The sequence below is a fragment of the Salmo salar genome, chromosome 13 (genome assembly GCF_965601325.2).
Source record: "Salmo salar chromosome 13, fSalSal1, whole genome shotgun sequence".
Taxonomy (NCBI): Eukaryota; Metazoa; Chordata; class Actinopteri; order Salmoniformes; family Salmonidae; genus Salmo; species Salmo salar.
The window spans coordinates 70,289,108-70,301,465 of NC_138303.1; the positions used below are offsets into that span (position 1 = coordinate 70,289,108).

At 40.7% G+C, this 12,358-nt stretch overlaps 1 protein-coding gene across 2 annotated transcripts in view; it reads left to right on the forward strand.

Moving 5' to 3' along the window:
• The window catches only part of LOC106567646 (opioid-binding protein/cell adhesion molecule), a 613,793-nt gene that overhangs the window by 414,483 nt on the left and 186,952 nt on the right, over positions 1 to 12,358 (forward strand). The gene's annotated exons all lie outside the window — the stretch shown is intronic.

The following is a 12,358-nucleotide window of genomic DNA, read 5'->3' on the forward strand; positions in this document are numbered from 1 at the left end:
GTGAAAACTCATTTGAATCTGCTGGGTACTTGCATGCTATTAAATGTATAATCTGTGACATGTTCGTTGTTGTCACGGGGAAGGGTCTGATGGATACCTTAATTTGTGAAAAATGTATTGAACTTGATGCAGCTAAAGAAAGGATTGTTACTCTTCATGAATAAATAAATAATTTGACCAAGCACTTTGAATTGAATAAGGATTCTATGAGACTATCGGCATCTTTAAATGCTTCCTATCAAAACATCCAAGAGGATCATAAAGGGACCTTCCTGGACAATAATCAATTTCTGCCACTGCACCCCTCTACTAGCTTGAACCAGAAAATGGCTTCTCATTGTTCGACTCCAGGTGAGCGTAAATGGATGTGTGTCGGAACCAGAAAGAAGGAGAAGAATCGTTCTCGGTGCTCCTGCCTTCTTCCCCTGCGTCCGGACTTAAGACTTTCAAATTGCTTTGAGCCCTTGTACCAGCTGTCTTCTGCCGGGGGCTTGGGTGTTCCCTCCACTGTTGTGGATGCCCCTCCAGCTACCTCTTCCTGTCAAGGTCAATCAACTGCCTGGGCACAGCCTGGATCACCGCGGCCCCCCTCCGCTTTTCCATGCTCTCTGGATCAGAGCTATGTCCCTTTGGCTGTTAAGGCCTGCATGCAGTCGGTGTCTCAGCAGCCCTCTTCGCAGGTGAGTACTGTGGCTCTGGCCTCGCAATTTGCTTAGAGACATGGCAGAGGCCGGATCATTCTGGCAATTGTGATAGGGAGTTCGATGGTGAAAGATATATCTGTACCTGGGGCAAATACTTTGTGTTTTCCTGGGGCAAAAGTTCAGGATATCACCAAGTTGCTTCCCGAGGCTGTGAGTCAGTCACTGGGGGCTGATACTGTCATTGTTCATGTGGGGTCAAATGACATTATGAAGGGCAGCTCAGAACAGCTGAAGATGGATTTTAAAGAATTGATTGGGTCTCTACTTGACACCAACAAACCCCCCATAATATCTGGCCCTCAGCCCTCCCTAAATCGTCACTTTGAACGGTTCAGAAGACTTTTAGCCCTCCATAACTGGCTACGAGACTATTGCAGCTCTGTGAATGTAATATTTATTGACAATTTTGATACCTTCTGGAAACAAAGCTCCTATTATAAGGAGGATGGGATCCACCCAAATCATTTCACAGCATTATAAGGTGCCGTTTAGACAATGACTTATCAATGACCCAAGCCCAGCTTAGTTCATCCCTACCATTGTTTCGCTGAGTTGTCATAATCCTTCAGCGAATGTACATTACCCTAAGGGTGTTGGAAGACAATGTAAATGTATGTCCCTCTTACTGCCTGGAATGCCTCTGCTGATCCTACAGCTTTTGTTTGAAATAGTCTTATGCCTCTGAACCAGAGTAATACAGTTGGCACTGAGGTGGTGTGCCCTAGTAGGAAGTCCACGGTGTGCAGCTCACCCTGCCCTAATAAAAATAACCTGAGTATGTCTATCTCTGCTAAGCTTTCCAGTGAAGCAAGAAAAATAATCAAGCATCCCAGAAAAGTCTTACAAATATCCAACGTTAACATATGTAGCTTAAGAAACAAGGTTAATCAAATCAATAATTTGCTAGTAACTGATGACATTCATATTCTGACAATCTCTGAAACTCACTTAGATAATACCTTTGATGATACAGTGTAGTAATACATGGTTATAAGATCTACAGAAAAGACAGAAATGCAAAAGGTGGAGGTGTAGCTGTTTATATTCAGAACCACATTCCTGTAAAGCTTAGAGAGGATCTCATGTTAAATACTGTTGAAGTAATATGGCTACAGGTTCATTTAAGCTGGTATAGACCACCAAGTGAGTATCTGTCAGTATCTGGATAACATGTGTAAATGCTGGATAATGTATGTGATATCAGTAGAGAGGTATACTTTCTGGGTGATTTAAATATTGACTGGCTTTCATCAGGCTGCCCACTCAAGATAAAGCTTCAAACTGTAACTAGAGCCTGCAACCTGGTTCAGGTTATCAATCAACCTACCAGGGTAGTTACAAACAGTGCTGGAATGAAACCATCAACATGTATTGATCATATCTTTACTAATGTTGCAGAAATTAGTTTGAAATCAGTATCCAAATCCATTGGATGTATTGATCACAATATAATAGCCATATCTAGGAAAACCAAAGTTCCAAGGGCTTAATATTGTGTATAAGAGGTCATACAATTTTGTAGTGATTCCTATGTTGTTGATGTGAAAAATATTTGTTGGGCCATGGTGTGTAATGACGAGAAACCAGACACTGCACTTGACACATTTATGAAATTGCTTATCGGAGCTACTAATAAGCATGCCCACATTAAGAAAATGACTGTTAAATCCCTGTAGTTTGATGAGGAATTTAAAAATTGTATGGTTGAGAGGGATGAGGCAAAACGATGGCAAATAGGTATGGCTGTACAACTGATTGGCAAACGTACTGCAAATTGTGAAATCATGTTACTAAACTGAATAAAGAGAAGAAGAAACTACACTATGAAACAATGATAAATTACATAAAAAATGATAGTAAAAAGCTTTGTAGCATCTTAAAGGAAATATGGGAAAAAAGGCAAACTCCGCTCCATCATTCATTGAATCAGATGGCTCATTCATCACAAAACCCACTGATATTTTCAACTACTTTAATTAATTTTTAATTGGCAAGATTAGCAAACTTAGGCATGGCATGCCAGCAACAAACACTGACTCTACACAGCCAAGTATATCTCACTAAATTATGATAGACAAGCATTGTAATTTTGAATTCCATAAAGTGAATGTGTAAGAGGTGAAAACATTATTGTTGTCTATCAACAAGTACAGGCCACCTGGGTCTGACATCTTGGATGAAGAATTACTGAGGATGACAGTGGACGATATTTCCATTGCTATTTTCCATCTCTTCAATCTAAGCCTACAGGAAAGTGTGTGCGCTCAGGCCTGGAGGGAAGCGAAAGTCATTCCACTTCCCTAGAATAGCAAAGCACCCTTTACTTTACTGGTTACCAACTCTTAGTAAACTTTTGGAAAAAAATGTGTTTGACCAGATACAATGCTATTTTCCAGTAAACAAATGAACAACAGATTTTCAGCACGCTTATAGTGAAGGGCATTCACCATGTACGGCACTTACATAAATGACTGGTGATTGGCTGAGAGAAATTGATAATAAAAAGATTGTAGGAGCTGTTTTGTTAGACTTCAGTGCAGTTTTTGACATTATCAATCATAATCTGCTGCTGGAAAAACATGTGTTATGGCTTTACATCCCCTGCTATTTCTATATTTTTCGTAGCTGTTGTTAGGTTCTGAACAAACAGAGTAAAAATTCAAATGGACGGCTAGGAAAAGCTCAAATTAAATTTTATTCAACCCACTAGGTGCTTCAGCTGCAAGCATAACATACAATCACCTCCTTGCATGTCTAAGATAAACTATCCGTCTCTGACGCTAGGCAGGAACCCAGTCTGTTCCTCTTAATGGTATTGTCATGGCCCTGCCTAAGTCTAGAATCTTCATGTGTGGAAATGTGTGTGTGCAAGATAGGACTGTAGTTGGAGAGTTGTCCCCCCTCCCAGAGGTTTCTTCTCTTCTCTCTGTTGATCTTATCTCGAGTTGAGTTCCACATCCCTCCTCCTAGTTTCACCGACCTTGGGCTGCCTTATCAGAAACTGAGACTAGACTGTTGCTCTTTACCTCCTTTCTTAGGAATTTAATATTCAGCATAACATGTTTGAACAAACAGAAACATCTGTACTTCCTCTTGTCTTGCTCAGTAACTTTTCATACACAAAGCTAGTTAGAACCAAACAGTCCCCCTTTACTGTTCAACATTACATAAGCTTTGAAATTACTTATAAATTAGACACCTTCGAGACTTAGGGCCTCTGTCTGTATAATCTTCACCCACGGCTTAAGGCCCTGGTCTCAACATTATAATCACACCAACCACACTCTTACTTCCCCCTTTCTGTCATTACACCTCCCATTGTACAACTGATAATGCCATTTCAGCTGGAGCTTTTGACTTTCTCTTCCTCCTTCGGGTTCCTAAGAGAGTGATAGCAAAAGACTTGGAAAAAAGAGAGGGAACACAAAGTATTGCAATTGTTATTAATGTCTTAAGCTTAATAAAATTGGCAAAAATCTAAGTTTGACAACGTGACGATTCCCACTCTCCCTTATCCTGACTCTATACCTTCGCGATAATTTCTGCTGGGGTCCACAAAAATAAAGGCTTTATTCACCTCCTCATGCTTGTACCCAGACCACAGTCCCCCTTAGGCTGCAGGTTTACTGGAGGTGTTCCCAGGCCATGTCATCCTCACTTCGCCCTTTATCTCCCTCCATGGCCACACGATACACACGTGCTGTGGCCTTAATCAGCTGTATCTCTTCTTGAGGCAAGTCTGCACATTTCAGCATTAACGCTTTCAGAAGATGATATCCCAGCAATGCCAACAATGTCACTCCTGCTACAACTAACACTTCCCATGCTGCATACTTCAAGATACTCCTCACTTGTTCAGTGGTCCAATTCCAAGCTGTTACTATAGCATTCTTCACCACTCCTACTGAGTGTGATGAAATAGAACTACGGACGTATTCGAATAGACCCAGTTAATTTAGCTGTCACTGCCACACAGCCGAGATAGATTGCCACTGGGACAGTGACGCGTGCATTTGATGACACTCCCGGAACCCCATGAAAGGGTGCTTCACGTTGAGTCTATCACTCAAATTTAAGACCCTTAACTTAGCACAAACAGACACTGGCAGAATGTACATTTACAGGCAGGGAGTAATACTAACGTTAACATAAACTATATTCATCTTGTGTTTCTAGCATTAACTTTTCTCAGTACGGTCCCGTGTGTCCTTGTCTTATACTGTCGCGAGTGGCATGTTAATGACAGATCGGTATGAATGTATTTTTAGTCTAAATTACTATACATTTCCCCAGTGTGCAGACCTCCACAATCAACAAGATACCCCAAATAAAACAATTTTGAGTAATCGTAAATCAATTACAGCCAATGATGACCCCCCCTCCCGGCACTCATTCTTCTGGCATCTCTTCATTTTCTTCTTCAGATACACTACATTACCAAAAGTATGTGGACGCCTGCTCGTCGAACATCTCATTCCAAAATCATGGACATTAATATGGAGTTGGTCCCCCCCTTTGCTGCTATAACAGCCTCCACTCTTCTGGGAAGGCCTTCCACTAGATGTTGGAACATTGCTCCTAGGATTTGCTTCCATTCAGCCACAAGAGCATTATAGAGGTTGGGCACTGATGTTGGGTGATTAGGCCTGGCTCTCAGTCTGCGTTCCAATTCATCCCAAAGGTGTTTGATGGGGTTGAGGTCAGGGCTCTGTGCAGGCCAGTCATGTTCTTTCACACCGATCTCGACAAACCATTTCTGTATGGACCCCTTCCCCAAACTCTTGGCACAAAGTTGAAAGCACAGAATTGTCTATACCCAACAAAAATATAAACGCAACATGTGAAGTGTTGGTCCCATATTTCATGAGCTGAAATAAAAGATCCCATAAATGTTCCATATGCACAAAAAGCTTATTTCTCTCAAATCCATCCACCTGGTGTGGCACATCAAGAAGCTGATTAAATGGCATGATCATTACACAGGTGCACCTTATGCTGGGGATGATAAAAGTCCACTCTAAAATGTGCAGTTCTGCCACAGATGTGTTTACAATTGGCATGCTGACTGCAGGAATGTCCACCAGAGCTGTTGCCAGAGAATTTAATGTTAATTTCTCTACCATAAGCCACCTCCATCATTGTTTTAGAGAATTTGGCAGTACATCCAACCGGCCTCACTACCGCAGACCATGTGTAACCACGCCAGCCCAGGACCTCCACATCCATCTTTTTCACCTGCAATTCCATGCCCATGATTTTGGAATGAGATGTTCGATGAGCAGGTGTCCACATACCTTTGGTCATATAGTGTATCACCAATAATAAAGTGTTATAATGCCAGGCTTCGCCATCAGCTGTGTCCCTGGTGACATCTGTCTTCATCAATTGCACAGTGATTAATGCTAGCAGCTAGCGCCAGTCGTTGCTACAAAATAATCTCGACCCCATACTGTCGCATCCCATTTCATTTGCCTTGTTCATTAGAGGCGCAAAAAGATGACACAACACTCGATGACCGGCAGTGGATGACTATTACAGTCATTTACTCTATGAGAAACAAATGGTTGTCTATTTTGGCGTGTCGTCAGGCATGTTCCAGCATGCCACTTCTCTGCTCACAGCAGTGGCAATCAGTGGCGTGTGGCAGGCTGGCGCTGCCTTTTGTCCTCCACAGGAAACTCAAAGTGCCAATTCACCCAGGGGGTGTGTGTGGCGAGCGTGGGCACCAGATCAAACCCCCTCCACGGGCACGTGTACCATACCAAACCCAATGCACATCAAAGGCTGGAATGACATGAAACATTTAATACATACCACTACATCATATAGATGTATTATTTATCTGTGTGGTATAAATACAGTGTGACAGAGGTATGGTTGCACATTTTGGGGAATATTCAGAGGTGGAAACTTTCCGTGGGAATTAACGGGGAATTATGGGAATTAATGAAAATATATGCAAATTAATATTAATACCATTTAAATGTAGATGTTTTTTGCATTGGATATATTTACCATATCATATGGAGAAAGAAACATAAACATTTTACCTTATCATAAGTAGACATAATTGCAAATGATTAAATCCTTCCAATAAAAATAAAATAAAATAAATGTAGTTATGAATTGAACTTTAATTAAATGAGTTGACTCTTCACATGGGATGATTTCACTGAACAACAAAAGAAAGAGAATATTGAATGATCCCCAATGATCTCCCAAAAATTGGGTAAAATGTATCAAATGTATTTCAGCTTTTATTTCTTTCATCACATTCCCATTGGGTGAAAAGTTTACATACACTCAATTAGTATTTTGTAGCATTGCCTTTAAATTGTTTAACTTGGGTAAAACATTTCGGGTAGCCTTCCACAAGCTTCCCACAATAAGTTGGCCAAACGGTTCTATTTTTGTTTCATCAGACCAGAGGACATTTTTTATGGTGGTTTTGGAGCAGTGGTTTTTTCCTTGCTGAGCGGCCTTTCCAGTTATGTTGATATAGGACTCGTTTTTACTGTGGAAATAGATACTTTTGTACCTGTTTCCTCCAGCATCTTCACAAGGTCCTTTGCTGTTGTTCTGGGATTGATTTTCACTTTTCTCTAGGAGACAGTACACGTCTCCTTCCTGAGCGGTATGACAGCTGCGTAGTCCCATGGTGTTTATACTTGTGTACTATTGTTTGTACAGATGAACGTGGTAACTTCAGGTGTTTGTAAATTGCTCCCAAGGATGAACCAGACTTGTGGAGGTCTATAATTTTTTTTCTGAAGTCTTGACTGATTTCTTTTGATTTTCCCATGATGTCAAGCGAAGAGGCACTGAGTTTGAAGGTAGGCCTTGAAATACATCCACAGGTACACACCTCCAATTGACTCAAATGATGTCAATTAGCCTCTCCGAAGCTTCTAAAGCCATGACATAATTTTCTGGAATTTTCCAAGCTGAAAAACAAGTTTTGATGACTCCAACCTAAATGTATGTAAACTTCTGACTTCAACTGTACCTATTACGATATTTTTATTTGAAATCTTTTGGGCAACAGAGCAATCTTGAGGGAATCTTATTTGAATCAGAAAAGGATGTTCATATGATAGGTAAGATAATATCTTTCAAAGAGATTATCCAACTGACAATCTCTTTGAAAAAAATATAAACTATTGGAACGAAGATTTAAAAAGAACCGATGTTGGCATGAGATGAAGGGAAAGTTGGGGCATAATTAACGAAATTACAGTTAATGAAAATGTAGGCTTAATCCAATATAAACAAATTTATAAAACAATAGACACAATTCACAAATTCTACAACACAACGGCAGAGTCATGTCTTAAGTGTAAAACTAACAATGACGCAATAATCCATGCTTTCTAGGAATGCAATATTTATTATTGAAATAGCATGGGCAACCGAGAAAAACAAATTGGTACAATTTAAGGACATATAGTAAACAATAATGCATGCACTATGGATGGGGGTGTGAGCAGGCGGGTCTAGGCAGATGAGATGTACAGTGCCTTGCAAAAGTATTAATCCCCCTTGGAGTTTTTCCTATTTTGTTGAATTACAACCTGTAATGTAAATGGATTTTTATTTGGATTTTATGTAATGGACATACACAAAATAGTCCAAATAGGTGAAGTGAAAAAAACTACTTGTTTAAAAAAATGCAAGAAAATTCTAAATGGAAAAGTGGTGCGTGCATATCTATTCATCCCCTTTGCTTTGAAGCCCCTAAATGGGATCTGGTGCAACCAATTGCCTTCAGAAGTCACATAATTAGTTAAATAAAGTTCACCTGTGTGCAATATAAGTGTTACATGATCTGTCACATGATCTCAGTATATATACACCTGTTCTGAAACTGTACATCTGTAAAATGATAGTCTAGAAACGAAAGCTTTGGTTGTCTTCCTCTCAGGCTTCCATGTCTTCTCTCTGGACCTCCTCAATGAACGTCAGACACTGAGGCCTCATCTTGAACGTCAGACACTGTCTTCACTGTCACTTTCCAAAGTTGTTGAGGATGGCTCGTTGTCATGCTCAAAAAGCCTCAAATTTGCCCGGGTGGCCACCAATTTTTCAACCCTTATATTGGTAAGTAAGCCTGTTGCGTGCTTTGGTGTGTGTGTTCCCAAACAAGGACCTGTTGCGCTCTGAGCTGGCTGATATTGGTGGGATTTGGAGGATGATGGAGGCAACAGGGGAAAGAGCCTCGGATCCACAAAGTCCCATCCACCAGGTGGCTGATGAGATATGTTGGCACAACTGCCATATTGCATCTCCATCCCAAAGCCCTTGCTAAGAAGTATACTTCTCCAGACTGCCAAGAACCCTGCCCTCATCCGCCAAGGTGGTGAGACATGGTAGTGATGACACCATAGGCCTTGTTGATCTCTGTACCAGACAGGATGCTCTTGCCAGCATATTTCGGGTCCAGCATGTATGCTTCGGCATCTATGGGCTTCAGGCAGAAGTCTTCACGCGTTTTGATGTATTTCAGAACTGCAGTTTCCTCTGCTTGGAGCAACAGTGAAGTGGGCAGGGCAGTACGGATTTATTTTCTTACATCTGCAAGCAGAGTCTGAACATCAGACAGGATGGCATTGTCTCCCTCAATCTGTGCAATGGCTACTACTATAGGTTTCAGGAGTTTCAGGCTGCTTTCCACTCTCTCCCAAAATACATCATCCAGGAGGATCCTCTTGATGGGGCTGTCCATATTGGCAGACTGTGATATGGCCATTTCTTGGAGAGGCTCCTTCCCCTCCAGGAGACTGTAAAACATGATGACAACACCACCCCACCAGGTGTTGCTGGGCAGCTTCAATGTGGTGTTCTTATTCTCACTTTGCTTGGTGAGGTAGATTGCTGCTATAACTTGATGACCCTTCACATACCTAACCATTTCCTTGGCTCTCTTGTTGAGTGTATCCATTGTTTTCAGTGCCATGATGTCCTTGAGGAGTAGATTCAATGCATGAGCAGCACAGCCAATGGGTGTGATGTGAGGGTAGGACTCCTCCACTTTAGACCAAGCAGCCTTCATGTTCGCAGCATTGTCTGTCACCAGTGCAAATACCTTCTGTGGTCCAAGGTCATTGATGAATGCCTTCAGCTCATCTGCAATGTAGAGACCGGTGTGTCTGTTGTCCCTTGTGTGTGTGCTCTTGTGGAATACTGATTGAGGGGTGGAAATTATGTAGTTAATTATTCCTTGCACATTAACATTTGACCACCCATCAGAGATGATTGCAATACAGTCTGCTTTCTCTATAATTTGCTTGACCTTCACTTGAACTCTGTTGAACTCTTCATCCAGCAAATGAGTAGATAAAGCATGTCTGGTTGGAGGGGTGTATGCTGGGCAAAGAACATTCAGAAATCTCTTCCAATACACATTGCCTGTGAGCATCAGAGGTGAACCAGTTGCATACACAGCTCGAGCAAGACATTCATCAGCAATTCTCTGACTACGTTCCTCCATTGAGTCAAAAAACCTTCTGATTCCAGGAGGACCATGAGCTGTTGCTATCGATAAGGTGTCTGATTCATCATTTTCACTTCAAATAGAAGTAGAGGGACTTTTGTCAGAGGTTGCTTGTTGTGAGCGCTGAGGGAAATTTATGCACTTGGCCAGATGATTCTGCATCTTTGTTTTTTTCTTCACATATGATTTGGCACAGTATTTGCAAATGTACTCAGCTTTTCCTTCTACATTAGCTGCAGTGAAATGTCTCCACACATCAGATAGTGCCCGTGGCATTTCCTGTAAAGATTAGAAGAAAAAAAAGTTAAAAAACCCAAATACAATTCCATGTACAGTTAAATAGTTAAGCAGTTAGATTAAACAACTCCTTTGTAAGATAAATGTTTTAAAATGAAACATGTATTGAAACAGGTGAATTAACATTCCTCAGTTAGCAGTCTCAAGCAAACTTAAACCCACATGGTAGCAAAAACTAAATAGCAGAAATTGTTCACAAGTTAGAAATGATTTAAACACACTTTGCTGTAGGCTACTATTTACTAGTTAACAAAAAATCATGTATGTTATATAAAATATATTCACCTAACCCAGTATTGTAATCAAAACTTACCAGAAAGCATGTAGTCCTTGGCTCAGACAGTGTAGTAGTGTGGGCTCAATAGCATCTCATTCTGTGTGCAAGATATTGAGAATCTGCTGTACATGTGATGTAAGAGTGCACTGCACATGTGATGAAAAAATGTACTGTGCATGCAGAGGGTTGCAATTCCATTGAATGGGGATAGTTTAACCAAAATATGCCACAAGACCTAGAATTGTCTTATGTGTATCCCACAAAAAGGTTCACTGTTATAAGCTAACTTTTTTGATGAATTTAAGCTATATTCCCAAAATTCCAGGGCTTAACTTCCCAAGATAATTTCTGGAAATTTCCCGGAAAGTTTCCAACCATATGCAACCCTGAACAGAGGCCCCTTTCACAACACCACAACCAAGTATTAGAGATAAACCCCCCAAAATACTGTTAAAGGGACAATCTGCAGTAGCTGCAAATATTTTTAGACATATAAATTAATGACATATAAATTAAAGAATATAACTTATAAATGCCTCATGATCAAAGTTCAACTGTTATACCCCATCAGAACTCAAAATATAAGCTTGTTTTACTCCCAATGTTTGCAAACAAAGTAAATGTACAAAAAAAAGTATATAGGCTCAAAACATGGTTAAAACTATCATTTTGATATCATGGATGGTCAATCCTTGCATCCATAGCTCTGTCTATGAATTTGAAAGGGGTTACATTCTTCCAGCCCCGTCCTTCAGCTTTTTACTGAAACAGGCGGGGAGGGTACTTTGTTACTGTTTCAACTTATGTTTGCAGCTTTAAAGGAAAAAAGACCCCCGCGGACACGTGTACAGTACCAAACACAATGCTCATCAAAAGCTGTAACGACATGAAACGTAGTATACATCTCACTACCACATAAAAAGTAAGTACGTCTTGCACCTGCCTTGGCTTGTGCAAGCTTTAATGGCTCATTGGAGCAAGAGCCTATCTCCTGTTTCTGTAGTGTGAGGTATCCACAAGTACACCCCCTGGATAGAACGCTAGTCTATAGCAGGGCCTTAGCGCCAATCTATCATCTCAAGCAGAGACAAATCGGGTCCCATTTTTACTAGGGTATGACTCGGCTGGGAATCAAACTCCCAACTTTCCAATCTCAGGGTGTACACTCTACCTACGAAGCCACTGAGTGTGGCATTACCACGTACTATTTATTTGTGGGGTATAAGTACAGTAACAGAGGCCCCCTTTACGACATCAGAACATAGTATTTCTCAAATCAATAACATCTGGTAAATGAGAAGTAATGAAATTATCCATCTTTCTCAAATTCACGTGACACTGGTTAACATGAGGCATAGCGAAGAATAGCAATAAGGTGCTTTCACATTGACACAAGAATGAGACAATTGCTCTGGGGGAGATCACATTTTATTTTCACTTTAGCAAGAGATTAGTGCTTTCATCAATGAAGATTGGTTAATCACTTCCTTCATAATGGATGCAGAGACATAAAAATGGTATCCACGAGTTCATCTGACTCTGGGGAAGTAGATAAAGTTATTATTATTGCCAAAATCCCAAACTATCCCT